Raw genomic sequence first — 19,789 nt, 5'->3', positions numbered from 1 at the left:
TCACATACTATAATCAAGGATACTAAATTTATTTATTTGGTATTTTATACTATTTTGTATTTTGATCACGATACAGGATAATTTATTTTACATATCCCCATATACAAGTTTTGTACTGCTTCTGTTTTTCTATTTTAGAATACGTGATGTAATCACACAACGCATTTTGTAAATATATTTGTATGAAATATTTATAAAAATAATAATATTATGGTATTTGTGTATATTTATAAGAATAGAGAGCAAGAAAAACTCTTTTTTACCGACCGTATTGTGTAAACAATAGGTAGGTTATGTGATGGCAACAAATTTTGCATATCGAGTTTTCGGTGGGAACGTACTTCTCCATAGTAGAGAAGTGTAAATAAACTATTTTTAGCAACCTGTCGGTCTGTCGGTCTGTCGGTGTGTGCACGCGTGTATCTCAAGTTCGGCTGAACCGATTTTGATGAAATTTTATATGTAAGTTTGTTTCCACCATGGCACGGATCGATCAACTTTTGGTATATATCAGGCGTCGGGAACTGCACTTTTTAGCGGGCCTGTTTTACATTTTTGAACATTTTGAAGAAAGTATTCAACCGATTTACTTGAAATTTCATATATAAGCTTTGCTCGATCATACGCAAAAATTCCTAACTTTTGGAAGAAATCAGACATCAGCAACTGGGCGTTTACTACGGGCCAAATATACATTTTTGTGTATATAAAGAGAAATAATCAACCGATTTCATTGAAATTTAATATATGAATTCCTCATATTAAAGCAAAGAACATATAACTTTTTTGGAAAGATCAGGGCTCGAGAACTGATTCGCGGGCCGATTTTACATTTTTCACCATATCCACAGAACAAATTGATGGAATTTCTTGAAATTTGATATTTGAGTTCTGGTTGTTACCGAAACTAACTGGCGAGCATTTCAGGGAATTCGGGTAGCACAAAGAGAAACTCTACTAAGAGCCAAATTCACATTTTTCTAAGTATGTTAAATAAGCTTACAAATGTCCTAAAAATTGGAAAGAAGTATTTAACAGATATTTTTATAATATTCTGTAACACTTTCATTTAACTAGACAATACACAATGCGGTCGGTTATGTGCTGACCACATCAGATTTTTTTTTTTGCATTCTCTCTAATTTTTAATAAAAGATAACAAAAAAAAAAACTGACACTCACCTTTCATCTTGCAGGAATTGTATTATATATGATTGCAATTGTGACATCTTTGAATTTAGTTCGGGAAAAAGAAGAAAGATTCCTGTAAATATGAAAAAAAAATAAAATAAAAACATATTTTTAAGCAAAATTTAGAAAAAAATAACAATTATTTTTTCAAAAAACAAATAATGAAGGCAAGTTTCGAAATTTTAATCAGTTTTGTGGTTAATTAATTTTAATTTGTCCCGAGACCATAAAACAGAGAGGCCATGGCTTATTATATACTGTATAACACAAACTGTACAAATTATTCTCTTTATAATAGAAAAGAAATTTTTAGTATTTTAGCAATTTTAATTTTTGAAAGACTATCGGCAACAACAATCAGATTATTGCAATAATTACAATTAAATATTTTGCTGGCCAATAATTTAATTTTAACATATTGACATAAAAAATAACAATAAACGAAAATTGATGCAAAAAGTCAAATTATTAATTTTCAAATAAGTAGGGTTTCATTTACTACCTTTTGTTATCTTTAAATTGCCATTAAGTTTCCTATTGATGAAGATGAATTTGAATTGTAGAAAATGTCAAAACGTTATGTAGATGGCGCCCATTTGCTGCAACACTGTTTTTTTTTTTCAACTCGAAAAACGAATAATAACGACGCTACCTGCCGACAGTGGGGAAGCGTGACTCCTACTTTAAAAAATCAATTAAACTCTGAAAGATAGTTCTAAAGACCAACCATTACTCTACGCTAACTTAGTTTTTCCGTTCAGGAATTAAATACCTTCAAATAAGAAATTGCTATTTTGTGTTAAATCGAAAGACCTTATTCGTTTAAGCCATTTTGTCATAATGCCATTGTTTAGCAGCCGAGATATTTCTATATTTACATGTTGTTCTAGATGAGCCCTATGCTTTGTAGCACAACTCCTAATTTCATCTACAGTCAAAGGAATTCCTAAGTTTCTGTGGACGTCACTGTTACGTTTACACTGAAGAATTCTATTAGAAATACGAAGAAGAAATTTGTTTAAATTATGAAGATACTAAATATCATTGATCTTCCAAATTACGAAGTCATATAAATTTTAAAATATTTTTAACATAATTATGCAGCTTCTACTATAGTGACATTAAACAATTCTACGTAAACTCAATAATTATTACTGAATTGTATATAGAGCAATACAATGTAATGTTCATTAATATATAATTTTATTGGAAATAAAATTTAATATTACTGTAAAATTACAGGAAATAGGAGTAAAATAACAAACCAATATAAAATTTATTATGTTGTTATACAAATAAAATTTATACAGAAATGCCCCATGAAAAATGCCAATTTTCTGTTTTAGATCGCAGATTTCTATAGGTGCATTTTGTATAGAATTTTTATCTCTTGGAATTAATTCAAATATATTTTTTTATCTATAAAATGTTGAATAATAATTAATTAAACTATAAGCATAAAAAAAAAATTTTTTTTTTTTGATTTAATCAGTAAAAAGTAAAAAACTATGTTGTATTAATTGTAAGTATAGGTATGTAAGTATGATAAGAAAAAAAAAAAAGAAATTTTCAAACTAATCTTAATTCTAAATGGCGAGTAAACGATGACACTATCATAAAAATGCATTTTACATTTTAAAAATTTCAACTTTTTTTTCTTTTTTCTATTTTTTTGTTTTATTTTTTACTATGTAGCATACTACGTAGCATAGCAGCATAGTTTTACAATTATATTTTTGCTTTTATTTATTTTTTTTTTGTTGTTTTTTCATATACTCGTACGTAAAGTGTTGCATTTGGTGTGTTTGATTTTATAAATTGTAAATTTTTTACACGTAACTAAAATATAAGTAAAATTAATTGTTATTACAACGTTAATTAATTGTTGTTTTCTTTTTATTTTTGTTTTTTTTTTTCGTTTACAGGTAAGCAATTTTAATTTTTCAATTGTAATTCTATATTGATATCCGAATTGAATACCTTGGTATGGTAAGATTTTAAATTTTAATTAAAAATATTAATAAAATTGTTGTTTAGTATATGTCGAATAATGATTTCTACATTTACGATATTGACTATAATTTGATCTTTAAGGGTTTGTTATTAATTTATACTGTGATTTCTAATAAATAAAAGTACTTAGTTCTCCAAATCTCGGAAAAAATTAATTTTTTCACTCATTGTAATTGCTTCCTTTACATAGTAAAATGTTTACATTCAAAGATTGGTAGTGTTCTGGGTAACATTGCATAGTTCCCTATTAATATGAACATGGTGACGAACACGGTGAATTACTTATGAAACTGGCGATGAATTATGACCCATTATTTCGTTAACGCCTGATTTGATTCTACGGTAACTTTTGTAGACCTTTCCAAGTTTTTTTCAATATATTACTCCTAAAAATATTGCCGGATTTCCGAAAGAAGTTCAATGGGTCTGTTTCGGAAATTTAATATTAGGAGGAGGGAAGCGGGGTGATCTCCGAATATTTGTCTTGATGGAATTATGGAGTTTATCAAGTCTTTTTCAATGATATTATACCATATTTGAATATTCTTTGATAGAAGTGTTAGAATTCTTTAGAGCCGTCCTCGGAATTACACTTCTTATACGAATTTAATAAAGTTGATTATTTTTTGGAAATTTTTGAATTTTGATTACAAAGATTGATGTTGGTGCTCCGACTTTTAGGTTGATTATTCACAGTATTGACAATAATTACTGTCAATATTTTATTTATTTTTATATTATTTACTATTAAACAAAAAAAATATAAATTAACCTGTTGCATAAAGGTATACCGAGGGAGTAGTTTTTTTTTATTGCACAATTCATCAGGTGTGTTTATTTTTTAAATAAAAATTTTGAGATTTACGAAAAAATCACGATTTTTTATTTTCCAATAATTTTCATTTTTGTTTTGTTTAATTTCACATAATTTCGCAAATTATAAATTTATTCGAACATGGTAATAATACTAGAGAAAAACAAATATATTACACACAGTAGTTAATACTGTTTTCTTTTTTCTATTTTATTTTGAATATATTCAACTCGGAATTAAAATTGAAGGTGTCATAAAGATCAATACCATAAATAATAAATTTCTTGTTCGCATTTTTTAGCTTTAATATCAGTGGGGGTTCCATTCAGTTTTCAAAAATTAAAAGAAAGGCTAATACAAAAAATCTGATGTGGTCAGCACATAACCGACCGCATTGTGTATTGTCTAGTTAAATGAAAGTGTTACAGAATATTATAAAAATGTCTGTTAAATACTTCTTTCCAATTTTTAGGACATTAGTAAGCTTATAGTTAACATACTTAGAAAAATGTAAATTTGGCTCTTAGTAGAGTTTCGCTTTGTGCTACCCGAATTCCCTGAAATGCTCGCCAGTTAGTTTCGGTAACAACCAGAACTCAAATATCAAATTTCAAGAAATTCCATCAATTTGTTCTGTGGATATGGTGAAAAATGTAAAATCGGCCCGCAAATCAGTTCTGGAGCCCTGATCTTTCCAAAAAAGTTATATGTTCATTGCTTTAATATGAGGAATTCATATATTAAATTTCAATAAAATCGGTTGATTATTTCTCTTTATATACACAAAAGTGTATGTTTGGCCCGTAGTAAACGTCTAGTTGCTGATGCCTGACCTTTCCAAAAAATTTACATGTTCATTGTTTTAATACGAGGAGTTCATATATTAAATTTCAATAAAATCGGTTGATTATTTCTCTTTATATACACAAAAATGTATATTTGGCCCGTAGTAAACGTCTAGTTGCCGATGCCTGATTTCTTCCAAGACATACGAATTTTTGCGGACGGTCGAGCTGAGCTTATATATAAAATTTCAAGTAAATCGGTTGAATATTTTCTTCAAAATGTTCAAAAATGTAAAACAGGCCCGCTAAAAAGTGCAGTTCCGGAGGCCTGATATATACCAAAAGTTGATCGATCCGTGCCATGATGGAAACAAACTTACATATAAAATTTCGTCAAAATCGGTTCAGCCGAACTTGAGATACACGCGTGCACACACAGACCGACAGACCGACAGGTTGCTAAAAATAGTTTATTTACACTTCCCTACTATGGAGAAGTACGTTCCCACCGAAAACTCGATATGCAAAATTTGTGTTTACACAATACGGTCGGTAAAAAGTATTGAAGGAATTTCACATTCTTATATTAAGCTATAAATCGCGTAAATCAAATATTACTGACATCAAAATAAACTAGATTTTATCCTCTAATATTTATGATAATTTTTATAAAAAATATTGTTTTTTAATTTTTAACTTCAGGAGAATTTTATTATCTAATAACTGATAAATTGATTTAAATTATTATAGACTAGAAAAATTCAATGTTAACTCAAGTTTTCATTTTTTAAGACACCTTCCGTTTAGGATCACTGGAATCCTGCATTATAAATTTTGAAAACAATCTTTGAAAGAAAATTTTTTTTAAATACGTAAACTCCTAAAATTAGTCAAACTGACTAAGCATTAGTTTTGTTATATCATGTTTTTGTGTCTACATTGTGAGAAGGAAGGCACGGAAGGGCTGTTTCGGTCGTTTCAATTTTTCTGTCCTCCCCTATCAGTCGAAATGCCTCAATATTAATGTGCTATTCCAAACGCGCAATATGTTTCATCCACAGTTCCTCATTTCAGCACTTATTTGGGTGTCACCACAAATCCCTATGAATGTAATATCAGATTGCACTTACCGTATTACGAAGAACTTTGCTCTGGAAAGTTTGTATTTGTTTGATGTATGTTTGCTTGGCGCAACCTTCATTACTTGGTTATATACCCAAACTTTATTGTGTGCTGCCAATATAGATCTACAGTATTGCCAATATACTTTTCTCTATATTTGTTTTCTAATTCGATTCTTTTCTTCTTGACATGTTATTTTCATTTGAGTTTGACAAACAAATACATAGCCAGGTATTTCGCTGATAGTCAAGCATCGTATTTTGGCTTGATATTCCAGCATCATTCAAACTCAATTATCTTGGTGGGCTTACTAAATTTTCGTTTCTGAAATTTATATGTACAATTTACTTTCTTTTAGCTCTATTTTCCATTTATTTATGTTGTTACTATAGTTAACGGTCTCTAGACCCTAAATCTAACAAATTATTTGTATAAAGCACGTATAATGTAGAACTCAGAATAATACCTTAAGGTACACCACCTCTAATTTCAAACGAAAGTTGAAGAGATTTCGGAAACTTTTTTTTTTTGGAAAACAGACGGAAACAAGAACAAAAATAGCATACATTATTTATGTTTACGTCATTTGTGTGCCTATGAACAACATAATAATCATATTTAATTTTCATTGAACATTAATATTATTTTAAATAAACATAAATTTAACAAATTTTTATACTTTATCCCCTTTTTAAATGAATAATTTGAATAAAATTAATTTTTATATACTATACTATACTATATTTTTATATAAATACATACATATATAAGATTCAAATGTGTGACAAGGAATTCGCACTCTAAAAACGTACATACATCTTGCACATTTATATACACGACAAAAAAAAAATTGAATTGAAAAAGGCGATAAATATTCTCAGTTTTCAATAAGAAAACCGCATACGAGTACTAACAATAATCAAATCTCTTAAAAAGTACAGCAACAATAAAATATGTTTTTGAATGTATTTTCCTTTCCTATAGGCAAAATTATGTACATACATATATATACATATATAGTTCAATTATCAATAGAAATTGGAAAAAATTATTTAGTTAGTAACTATTATGTATCTGGTAGGTAAAAATACGAGATGGAATTGTGGATGATGTGTCTAGTACCTACATACATCTATAAAATAATATTGCCGCGCTAATGTTCAACAAATCAAATTGAATTAAAAAAAAAACAAAAACAGAAAAACAAATAAATAAAAAGAAATTTTGCAGATATGCGGAACACCTGAATATCGAATTAAATTGAAAATTTTCAGGTTTAAACATAAAATTTACGTACTAACTAAAGGTTTTACTATCTTTGTTTTTCTCGCGCTATTTTATTTATTGCATTTTTTTTTTCAATTATTTATAATGCTATAGATATTTATTTTATTTTTATTGTTGCTGTTGTTGTTGAGAGCGACATACAATGAAGTGATAATTTTTCCAAGTTTATTTTCTTTTCTAGAAAAATTTTTCCTCGTTGACTTTCGGTTATTTGTTTATAGTTTTATTGTTGTTGATTTTTTTTCTTCCCCCCTCCCCAAATTGATTTTAAATTGATTTTCATTTTATATAAATAAAAATGTAAGAAAAATATAGGAAAAAAATAAATAAATAAATAAAAATTTCATTTTTATTGGGTGTAAAATGATTTTGAATTGAACTTTATTTTTATATTTAAAAAAAAAAATTCTTATACTCGTATAAGAATAAGATACGAGTATTGTATAAGATGTATGAAAGCAAAGTGTCTAATATGTGAATAATGTGAGACAAATTTAGACTATAGAGAGCTGGAAATGTTTCTGCAGTTAATCAGAATTGCCATTATCAAATATTATTCACACATTTTGTTTGATTTGATTAGAATGTGATTAAACTTTGATTGGGTTTTGATCCAAGCTAATGGTTTATAACTGCAAATTTCATAGATGCACACCCATTGTTTACTAGTACGAAGTACGAAGTATTACAAAATTTTAGAGAACTTTACTAGTTTACTAGTACGAGGTACTACAAAAATATAGAGAACTTCACAAATACAGTAATTCTTGTGATTCATAAAAATTGAAATTTAAAAACGATTTGATTATAACTGATTTCATGAGTCTTATATAAATCCTGAACAATTTAGACCTGTTTTTGCAAATAATGCACAAATAATTCTTATTCCTTTATTAAGCCATTCTCTTCTAAAATCTTTTATTTTTATTATTTTGCTCTCAAATATTTTGAATGAATTAAACTTAATACACATTTGAGCAACATGGGTACACACTGTTTCTCTATATTAAGGAAAACTACTTTTTTTTTCATTCCTTATCAATATTCAAAAATAAAGAAACGAGAAATATGCAAATTTTGTTACATGGAAAATGTTGAAAAAAAAAAAAAATTATTTGAAAAAAGTCTACCGCGCGTAAATTTAAACATCCCCCTGTTCTCCTGCCCCTATATACCAAATAAAACGCTTTATTCTCGAATATGTATTATAGTTTATAACAAATATAATAGAACATGTTACATAATAATAAAAAAAATAACAAGAATAAAAGTAAAAAGAGCGATAGGTTTTCAATAGGTAATTTTAAATAGAAAACAAAATTAATAGTATACGTAATAGAAAGAATAAGAAAAATTATAAAATAAATAGTGATTTTCAATGGTCCTTTTATATTTAAATAGATAATAATTGAAAAATTTTTGCGACCACCATTATTTACAAATTAGAAAATTATGTTGAAACATTGTTAAAAATATTTTGTTTAAGATTATTAAGTTCCAACACGTTTTCAAAGTATATGGATGTTATAAAATATTTTTTCCATTTGTTTCAAAACCCAGATAACGTCATTCTATGATCAGTTTCCGAAGATTACTGAATTTATTGATTTCTTGAACCTTTTACTTGAAATTAATGAAATATAATTATTAAAATTTGAATTTTCATTCAAGTTAGTGTTTTTATTGGGGCGGATCTGTTGATTTTTACACGGATTGAATCCAAACTTGATAAAATAGATTAGGTAGGGGAGTCTATTCTACGCAATTGGACGTTGAACTCTTCTTTTGTCTACCGGATCACTGTAGTGTCTTTCAAGCAGAGGTGGTTGGGATTGAATAGGCTCTGCTCTGGCTGGCCGGTTACGTCAATATCTTCACTGATAACCAGGCCGTGATAGGGGCATTCGTCTCTTAACGCGATGGCGGCCCAGTTCAACATAAATTTAGTTTGGATCCTCGAACACAGTGGATTCGGGATAACTGTAAGGCAAATGAGCGTATCAGACATGGAACAATGCTTGGGATTCAAACCTGGAAATGAGAACCGGGACATGCTTCTAAGCACCCAAAAAACATAGCAGTGGAGCGAACTAACTTTAGATGAACAAATGGAAAAACGGCACGAAAGTTATTGTAAAACTAGACTTGCATCGATTTCTCTCCGACCGAAGGATATCAGAGCTTTAATTGTGTTTCTGATGAGTCATTGTATGATTGACGAATATGCAAGGAAAATAGGCCGCCTCGTAAACGATCTCTGTAGGAGTTTCTGTTACGAAGAGAAGAAGAAAACCTTCTATGCTCATGCCGGGTGCTGACGAACTCCAGGAGAATGTCAATGTTAGGGATTTCAGCCGGTTTTTTAAGGAGTTCAGGGTTCATCGAATGACGGATGGAAAAAGAGATATTAGACCACAACTAACCTATGTAGCCTTGGTGTACCCTTGAAGGGTCACAATAACCTATTTAACCTAACCTAGAGTTTTGCTTGACGATTGTTATTAATGTTTTTAAATGGATTCCGAAATCAATTTTATGTAATTGTCTTGCTTTTAACAATTACATGAAAGCTTCTCTTTATAAATTAATTTTGAAAGTTTGATAATTTTAATGAATTTATTACGGGCTGACTCGTTATATTTCGTTTTGATTAGTTTTTTTTTTTTTTAACTACTTAATCGAATAATCGGAATTTTCTATTTTTTGTTTCAAAATTTTTTATTCTTCCTCTCTACTCCAATATTAATTGAAAAAATAATTTTTTACAGATTTTAAATAAACACCAATACAAGAACGCATTAGAAATTTCTAAAAGTTATATACAAATATTTTTAATTATTTCCTAACATAAACTGCTTCGCGTCCAATTTTAGATAAAAATTTATTATTCAAAATTTTCTATCCTGCGGTATAATGAGTAAGAATGTGATATTAAATTCTAAACAAAAACAAAAAACTTTTAATTAGACTAAATTGGTATACTACAGGCTCAGCCAAAATTAATTTATAAAGTATAACTGAATAATATTCAAAACTACATAAAAAGCTGTACATCTATATGCCCTAGTTGTATAAAAATATTAACAATATAATGAAAATTTTCATCCAACAAAAGTTTTCCTTTATCATCTTTTGTTTTTCCCGTTTCTATATGTTGACAAATTATATATATGCATATGTAAACAGTATGTTGCTCTCATATCACTATTAATATTATATTTAATTAACTATTGTATGATAAATTTGAAACTAAAGTATAACTTGAAAGTGTTTCGCTGAATGGGTGCACATCAGAAGATAAAAATTAATTAGAAACAGTTGATAGAAATATCTAAAAGAATTTTTAATATCATGTGTGTGTACGTACGTTCATAAAATTTTGTTAAATAATTAAAATTATTAAAAATTCATAAAAAGATTGAGTTAGTGAAAGAATACGAGTATAGTTGTTAATATTGTTATTCTCTCTCTATATATACCTTAATGCTTAAATTTTAAAATACAATAAAATATTTAGTGTGGTAGGTATACATATGGAACGCCTGTTGCTTTTATGATAACATTAACAGTATTAACAAGATATTTGTATAAAATAATGACCAATTTTAATTTTATTTAGTTTGTCATATTTTTTGCCTTTTTTAATTAAGTTTCATATACAGGGTATTTTTCCATAAGGGTATTATACCATAAGGTGGCAAATAATTTCAGAGATGATTCTTTTATCAATTTTCAGCAAAAAATTATATGGGGGGGGGGGGGGGGGGGGGGCTGCATGTATACTCATTTTCGAAGTACAGCGTGTTGAAAAAAAAAGGTACCAGATTTTTCCTGCACATAAATAAATGCTTATAACTTCGGAACAATACAACATACACTTATCATTAGGAGATTGTTTAAAAGACGAGTGATTCTTATTACGATTAATTTGATTTGAGCCATACTTTTCGAGATACAGCTCGTCAAAATCACAATTTTTTTTACAAAACTCGAAATATCTCCAAAATTTTTGTTATTATTTTTTTTATTTTTTTTCGATGCGCTACGATGAGATCGAAAAGTTAATCATAGCTTTACCAGTAAAACGTGTTAAATCTATTTAAAAACATACGAAAAATGCATTTTTCATACATTATTGAGGAGTAAATTGACTCGTAAAGAGCAGCTGAAAGCAGAATATAAATTTGATATAAATTTTTGATATAAATTTTATAAGAATTCTAAAACGCAAATCTAATTTTATAAAATTGAAGTAAGTTATTTTTGATTCTTTGTACCCACACACTTAATTCTTTATTAACTTTGCCATAAATTTTAAAATAAGGTACAATATAAAAATTCATAATCTGTTTTACCAATCCACGTACATTAATATTTAATATCATTAATTATTTATAAAAAAAAACTAAATTTATTATCCTAGAATATAGAAAGAATTTTTCAAAATACACAAAATACCCTTAACATTTGAATATCAGTAGTCCTTTATTAATATAGAGCCAACATAATTATTTAATGAAACGAATGACTATAGAAAAACAAAAGGGATAATCATCCTTACTCTGTATTATTATCCTTTGTCAAATAAATATTGGTCTACATGAGCTTCATATACTCTCGTATACATATACATACAAACATACATATATTGCGGTGATAATTTACAATTTTGTTGAGTATTTTATATCCCAATTTATTGAAGACAAAAAAAAAAATGAAAAAACAAAAAAAAACAGATTTTTTTTTTTCATTTTTAAGGAGAAAATATGACAGAAAAAGGGCAGATATGGGGAGCCATTTTTAATAATAGGATGTTAAAACGAAAAAAAAAAGTGAAATTTATATGTATGTGAGTGTATTTGAACGATAAATGGAAATTTGTTGTTGTAAATTTGTTTATTCGAATAATGAAAAAAAATGTAGGTCAAACTTGTAAAATAGGACGACGATAGCAATACAACAATAATAATAACTTTTTGTAGTCATATAGGGGACTGGAGGAGGAGGAGGTGGGCATTTTAATATGGATTGTTATTTGTGTTTTATTTTTATTTTACTTTTTTAATGTTTGTTTTGTTTTTCTTTATTGGTAAATCACAATTTATTTGTGATTTTTTTTTTAAATTTCTACGAAATATGGGAACATTAAAATAATCGATTGGATAAAAGATGTGGTAAGATTTCATTTGCTTTTCTTTGTTTTAAAGAGGTTACAATAAAAATTTTATATATGTATCGTTTTTATTTTTATTTGAAAATAATAATAGAAAGTTGAAAGTATTATAAAAAAAAAGAAGAGGAAATCTTAAATTTTATAGCAATAATAAAATTTTTAATATTATAAAATTAAATCCAATTGACTTATGAGGAAGAATTACACCAAAAGAGAAGTAAAATTTAAAAAGAAAATTCTGAATTTTCGGCAGAAATTTCCCAAATAACAACTTATTGTCCGAACAATAATTTGTTATTTGGGGTAATTCAAGAAAAAAAAAACACACACGACCAAATATTCAGAAAATGTTTTTTTATTCCCGCCAATAACGATTGTATTAGTCCAATTCAAGTAAGGGGTTCGGATACCCGCTAAGTAAGTCAAAATAATTATTTTGAATATTTAAAAAAAACTACTAACAAGGCTACGTTGAATACACTCTAGCGAATTTTTGTGAAATGGCTTAACAAGTTCAATTAATTATCATACAACCCCGAGAAACCTAATATCTATGGTTGTTTGTTATATACATATAGGGTATAATTAAATCGCTTAAGGTTAATCGTAACATTTTTACTTTTCTTTAATTTCAATAATCAAAAATATTATTTCTAATTTATTCATTAAAATCTAATAAAGAATTGAATTAATATAGACTAGTAACAAAAAGTTAATGTGAAAAAGTTATACTAATGCAACTTTTATTATATTATATTCTATAATATAGATAAGAGCATGTTTCTTTTGAATTTGAAATAAAGAAGGTGACTATAATAAAAGTGAATGTTCTTGAATATATAAAAAAAATCTTTTTATAACACTTTAAAGCACACATACATTTCATTCAGTTTTACATCACATTCCATGTAAAATTTAATTTTGTTGAAGTGCAACGATATACCAATATGTTGCCATTTTAAAAGTGTATATATCTATATTCTTGTATTGAATGATGTCGCGTACTATACACAGAAATAAAATTTTATAAAATTAAATAATAATAATGAAAAAGCAAAGAAAAAACATGTTAGGAAAATATCCTTTTATTCATGCTTCTAACATAAACATGACATTCATTTCAAAAAATCATCAAATTGTTTGTATAACATTATACAATATATGAGAATATATGAGAACAAAATATCCTCACATATACATTTTTATCGTATAAGAATAAATGACAGTAAAATGCAACAACATTTTTTAAAATATTTTTATTAAAAGTTTTGCAGTTTTTTTTTTCTTGTTCTTTTTTTTTGTTGAAATGATAAGTATTTGATAAAAGTTATACAAAAGGAATATATACATATACATTGCATATACTTACAGAAAAAAGTATAATATTTTTAACGGTATTGATTTTCATATAACGTATAACAGTATAATGATGACTATATAAGATTTCAAAGAATATACAAAATTTTATTGCATTTTCTGTTCTTTGACGCTCTTTTGTTTTTTCATCCTTACAAAGTTTTTATAATTATATATGTTAAGAGTATAAATACGAGTATACATATATTAGTATATTTCAATATCTCTATGGGAAATATTTAAATAAAATGGAAAAATTGAAAAATTTTTTTAAAATTTTCTGAAGCGAACTTTAATAAAAATTAGTAATATTGATAAAAACATTTCTACTGTAAATTTTTTCTAAATACGACACCCGAATTGACCGAAAGCTAATAAATGTAGATCTAAATGCATAAATTGTCGTTCTAAAGCGTTATATACTTGAAATAGAGTAAATCTACTTCTTGTCAAGGAATAACTTTTTGGTAATGTTTTGGATTTTCTTTATCATATATACTTGCGATAATAACAGTATTTCCAGGTTTTATTAATGGAGAATAAGGACGGACATCTTACAAGTTGCAGCATTTAAATATGAATAACACCATTGTTTGAATTCTTGCTAGTAAAAATAATTAAGTGTTTCATTACATTCATTTCAATTTAATAGTTCGAAGCTCGAAAACAAATTTTCAGATGTCGACAGTATTGCATTGCTCATTTTTAAGTTATAATTTCGTCAATAGATCGCGTACATATTTGTGAATAAATTTTACAGAAAACAACTGTAACAATATTTAAAATTTATACAAACATTTTAAATGCATAAAATATAACAGATTTTGAAATATGAAGAGAAATTTGATCCTTTCTCTTTTGATAAATTAAATTTTAGAAATTATAACACAAAAGTTTTTGTATATGTAACATGTTACACTTGTTTGTAAATTTAAGTGTTTGATAAATGTTTTTCCTTGTAAATATATTTTTAAAATTCATTGTATACAAATAGTTCTTGTAGGTGTGTAAACGTTTGACATTTTTCTTAAAGTAATTTTGTATTTATACTCGTATGTATGTATTTTGCAATGACAATTTAAAATTACATTTTCTTCATATATGTGTGTGTTTGTTGTACATTTCTTTCTCTATATATATGTTATTTTTTCAATATTCTCCCATGTTAAATATTCTTTGGTTTTGTTTTCTTTTTGTTTTTTTTTTTTTTTTTAGTATTGGATAAAATGTTCAACATAGAAGTCAATGAAGCGTTTAAAAATGCCATAAAGTCTGATAAGAAAATCATTATAAATGAGAATAAAACGGGAAGAAATCAAAATAATAGAGAGCAAAACTAAAAAACAAAAAAATAAACCAAAATAAAATTAAATAAATATAAATGAAAAGGGGTATAAAAATGTAGAATATAAGAAAATGGTGGAAAAAATTTCATATTTTTTACATTTTTGCAAAATGTATAAAAAGAAAACAAAATGGTTGTTTAAATTAACAGTAAAAATAAGTTATTTTGAACTTGTATGGGTATTCAAAATAATTAACAAACAATTTAACGATTATAAAGAGAGCAAAAGCGGAAAGGGAAATTTTGAGTAGAATAATAGGAAATTTAAAAATTTACTAAAGCATGATTGTGTTGAATTTGACAGATCTAGCAAAATCTTTGACAGATCTATCAATCTAAGAATTCTTATATTCTTCTTATTTGAAATGCTTAATTGATTTTATGACTTTAGTAAACAATTTTGCACTTTTTTTCCCTTTATATCTGGAAGGTAACAGGGAAATTTTACAAAAATTTTCTTATTTTGATTAGTAATTGGATAAACTGAAATTTTTAAACTGCCCCACAGTGAGAAATACAAATTTGTGGCGGCGCTAGTGAAACATTTTTTTTTTCATTTATTTCTGACATAAGTAGTGAAAGCTAGATATTCATATAATAACATTGAGAAATTTAATTATAAAGTAATTTCATCTTTCTCAAATATCACTGAGTTATCAAATTCCCGTTTTCTTAGAATTCAATTTAATGTGAATTTCGAATTATACTGATGATGAAATTTTAATGTCCATTTTTATTTTTCTGTTTTATAATTTGTTTTTTTTTTTATATAATAAATATGTAATACAAAAAGTAAATTGTTATATGAACTCAAAGAAAAAATTTCAAGAATGAACAAAATAAACCATGTTTTATCCTTTATATGAGTAAGAGAAAACACAGGGGTATATTAAAATTGTGATTGTAACGAAGAACTGGCTATGTCGAATTTTTGTAAGTTTTCAATTTCACTATGGTTAACATACTGTAATAAATTCCGAAATTATTGTGATATTTGTAAAATGTTACAAATTTTTGGAAAAATTAAATCTTATGTTAAAATCTAGTTTGGTATGCCGACCTCTTGCAAATTGTCTAAAATATGAAATGTTTGAGATTTTGTATGTACAAGTACTATGTCAAATTTATCTAACGAGTTTCCTGACGGAACACTGTAGGTTAAGAAAACACCTAAGCAAGTTGGGATTGGGGACCGAAAAGTGTTGTCCATACCAGAAAAGCCAGCTTGGGCGGGCGCTAGGCATGGCGTTGTTGGACATCTCCACGGAAAAGTTGCTCGGATTCATCAGAAGTATCGGTCTCGAGGAGGTACGCCAGGCAGGACACTGTTCGCTCGTAGTGGAGGTCACAATAAATCTTTTAGGTCTCGCTGCATCATAGCCAAACTTTGCAATCTACATTGTCAATGTACTTCTTTTTCAAATTTAGGTCAATATACTTCATTTAGTTCGAAAATAACAAAAAAAAAACAAAAAGAAAATTAAATCTAAATTTTGTGTTTAATAAACTCAAAAAAAAAAATTTCTTGCATTTGGGCTACTTTTCATTTAAAACCACAGCAAAATAGATGTATGTAGGTGTTCTTTTAACATTTTGGTGAAATAAAATAGAGTGTAAAGCTAAAAGAGCAAAAAAAAAAAAAGGATCAAATAAACCTGTCAGAAAAAAGAAGGGATTGCTATTCTTACGTTATACAAAATTTTGTTATGATATTTTTTACTTTTGCTATTTTAAAATCGCTTTAGCTGAATCAATTTTATAAAATGAGAAAAAAAAAACAATGAAAATGAGAAAAATCATTTAACATTATACAAAATGACTTCGAAATCTGAGTATATGTAGATGTACATGTATCAAGTCCTGTAATAAATAGGTTATGTTGTTGTTCTCTTAAATGTTAAATTTTTAAAAGTTTTTCATTGATTTTTGGTTTTTTCAAATTTTTTTTTTCTTCTTTTAAATTTTATCTAATATTTAAAAGGATTTTAAAGGGTTCATCAGTTTCTGACCATATAGAAAACATTATTCCATTCTATTTAATATCAGATGAACTTTTATATAATATTGAATAACGTTTGTGATAAATATACATGGTATATTTTACATAGAAAAATGAACATACACGTACAAAGAGTAAATACATTAAGTTTTCTTTATTGAATTTTATATTTAAATTGGAATTACTTTAAATGAGATCCATATGAAAGTAGTATTGCAATGTACCACATAGGTATTTACAAGTTTTTATGTTTTTGTTTAGAAATTTAGATGTAGGGAAAAATTTGTTTCCGTGAACGGTAAATTTGCTATTAAAATCTCTATTAAAACTTAAAAAATTTAACATAGAAATATAAAGTGCAGTAAAATTTTTATAAAATCATTTAAAACTATGTATTTAAATACTATAGATGTAGATGGTATGTCGTACAATCAGATTAACGATAGAACGTACTTTACGTATTAAAAATTTTGGTGTTTTTTTCCTTTGATGCTAGATAAGTGTCATACTATATAAAATTTCTGATAAATTTTGAACCAAGTATAACTATTGGATTTTTTTTATAAATATTTTTATTAGCTTAACGATTAAAATGGCTGTTTGTTACTTACTACTTTAATCAGTTTTTTTTAATTAATGGATTTTTCATATAATTGAGTGATAATTGAGTAAAAAACGTTTACAAAAAGTAAAAAATTCTTGAAGTTTTAATAATTTTTTTAATCAAATATTCTAAATCTCGTAGTAATGTACTCCATAATTTAAAATTGATTACCTCACATTAGATTACTAAATAAATTACTATTTTTATACAATTTACATTCTGAATAAAAATTGAAACCTTAGTCTAATATCAAATTAAATTGAAATATAATTTACATATTGCAATTTATTAAATATTTTGATTTCTTATATTTTACCGAAGATCAATTTAAAATTTACATATACAGTGGAGTCTCCACATTTCGAACCTCTACAATTCGAAAATCTTCTTACCTCGAGTAAGTCATATGAGTTCTCTTGAACTTTGGCACAACTTATATTTTGTCTTCAACTCGAAATCTTTTTGATTTTAAATTTTTATCACATAAAATGTTATGAAGTAATTCGTAGAAGTATATGTATATATATATATATTTATGTATGAATATTAGAGTATCGTATACTATAGTCACTAAATTAATTGATTTATTAAAAAATTTCAATTATTTTATCGAGATTTTTATAATTATTAAACTATTAATTTCAGTTGCTATCTATACTTCTATTTTACATATTATAAGCAAATTTACTTAACAGAAGCACATGCTAAACAGCAAAAAAATTCCACCCACGTCGATTATTTCTTAAAAATAAACTTTATAAATAATTTTTTTTCTAAAATTTAATGACTCATATTGTTAATTTAAAATCTTATAAAACCTGTTTTGCAAAATTTCTAATGCTTCGAAATTATATTTAGAAAAAAAATCAAATACTTACCTTTAATTTTTCCTTAAAACTGCACAATTACCAGTTTTATTTTAACTTTTTACATTTTAACGCCGGTAATTTAATTAAAACCTTTATACATACTTAATATTCACTTTTAAAATTTTTATTTACATTTTTTTTTTAAATTGTATCTTAATTATTTTTAGTAAAATTATAGTAAAATTTTTAAATTAAATTTAATATCTATAGTCATAATTTTAAATTATTTTTTTAAACACACAAAACTGACATGACATTTAATATAAATAGCGGTAAATATTTTCCTATACAATAACAAAAATATACACAAACAAAATAAACAATATTTTCTAAGCAGAAACGCAATGCGCAAGAGATTCAAACTAAAACTGATTTAGAACGATAATTTTGAATTTTCCATAAGGTGAATGCAATGCAATATAAATTAAAAGAAATAAAAAAAGAGAAATAATGAAAGAGAGAATTAAAATCAAAAATATATATTTTTTTTAATATTCTCAGTTTAAAAAAATAAAATTCAGTATCTAACTCTTTCACACTAATTTAATATAAATTTAAAAAATTATTTCTGCAAAGACGATCAATTCTCACTACTATCAAGATATTTTGACAACAAAATATGAAGAAAACTGATCGTGAAAGAGAGAATTAATAAATTTGAATTGAATTTTGATTTAAAAGAGAATGCTTTTATATATTGGTTAAAGAGTCGAGTTTTAAAGGGGAATCGAAATATATATGTGTTTATTTGCTTATTAAAATTTTGATTTTAGAGAGAATATTGCTGGGAGTAAAATTATTATGTGCACTAGGAGAATATTATAATATGTATGAATGTATATGTAGTTGAATAAATAAAACCTAAGCTTAGAAATGAAATTTTTTTTTTTTTATAGATTCCTCTATGATTTTATAATTATTTGTTTATTTTTGTTTTTTTTTTTCAACAATAACAACAAAACTGTAGTGTAGGCGTGTTCATTTTAAGCATTATTTAATTAAGTTATTTGATTCTTTGTGTGCTGGTTTTTTTTTTTCGAAGCTACATTTACCACTAATTCTGATCGTTTAAAAAATCGTTATTTTATTTATTTATTATGTATTAAAGTAAAAGGGTGGAGCATGTTATATACATATATTTATATATTAAAATATATTTAATTCGTTTTTGATTTGAAGATGAATTTATCGTTTAATAATTGATTGGGTTTTCTCATAAGATTTAAAGTAT

The 19,789-nt window shown here is 26.1% G+C and overlaps 1 long non-coding RNA gene across 1 annotated transcript in view; it reads right to left on the bottom strand.

Annotated features, from left to right (window-relative positions):
* Positions 1-18,852, bottom strand: part of LOC129614212 (uncharacterized) — a 149,396-nt gene extending 130,544 nt beyond the window's left edge. Inside the window, exons 1-2 of the long non-coding RNA XR_008697365.1 lie at positions 18,568-18,852; positions 1,183-1,264 (exon numbers count right to left, since the gene is read on the bottom strand). This is a non-coding gene — a long non-coding RNA (uncharacterized LOC129614212). The remainder of the gene's footprint in view (positions 1-1,182; positions 1,265-18,567) is intronic.
* Between the last annotated feature and the right edge of the window lie 937 nt (positions 18,853-19,789).

The sequence above is a fragment of the Condylostylus longicornis genome, unplaced genomic scaffold (genome assembly GCF_029603195.1).
Source record: "Condylostylus longicornis isolate FDR11 unplaced genomic scaffold, ASM2960319v2 ptg000106l, whole genome shotgun sequence".
Taxonomy (NCBI): domain Eukaryota; kingdom Metazoa; phylum Arthropoda; class Insecta; order Diptera; family Dolichopodidae; genus Condylostylus; species Condylostylus longicornis.
Note: the sequence above shows the minus strand (reverse complement) of the source record. Positions and strands in the feature narration are given on the sequence as shown.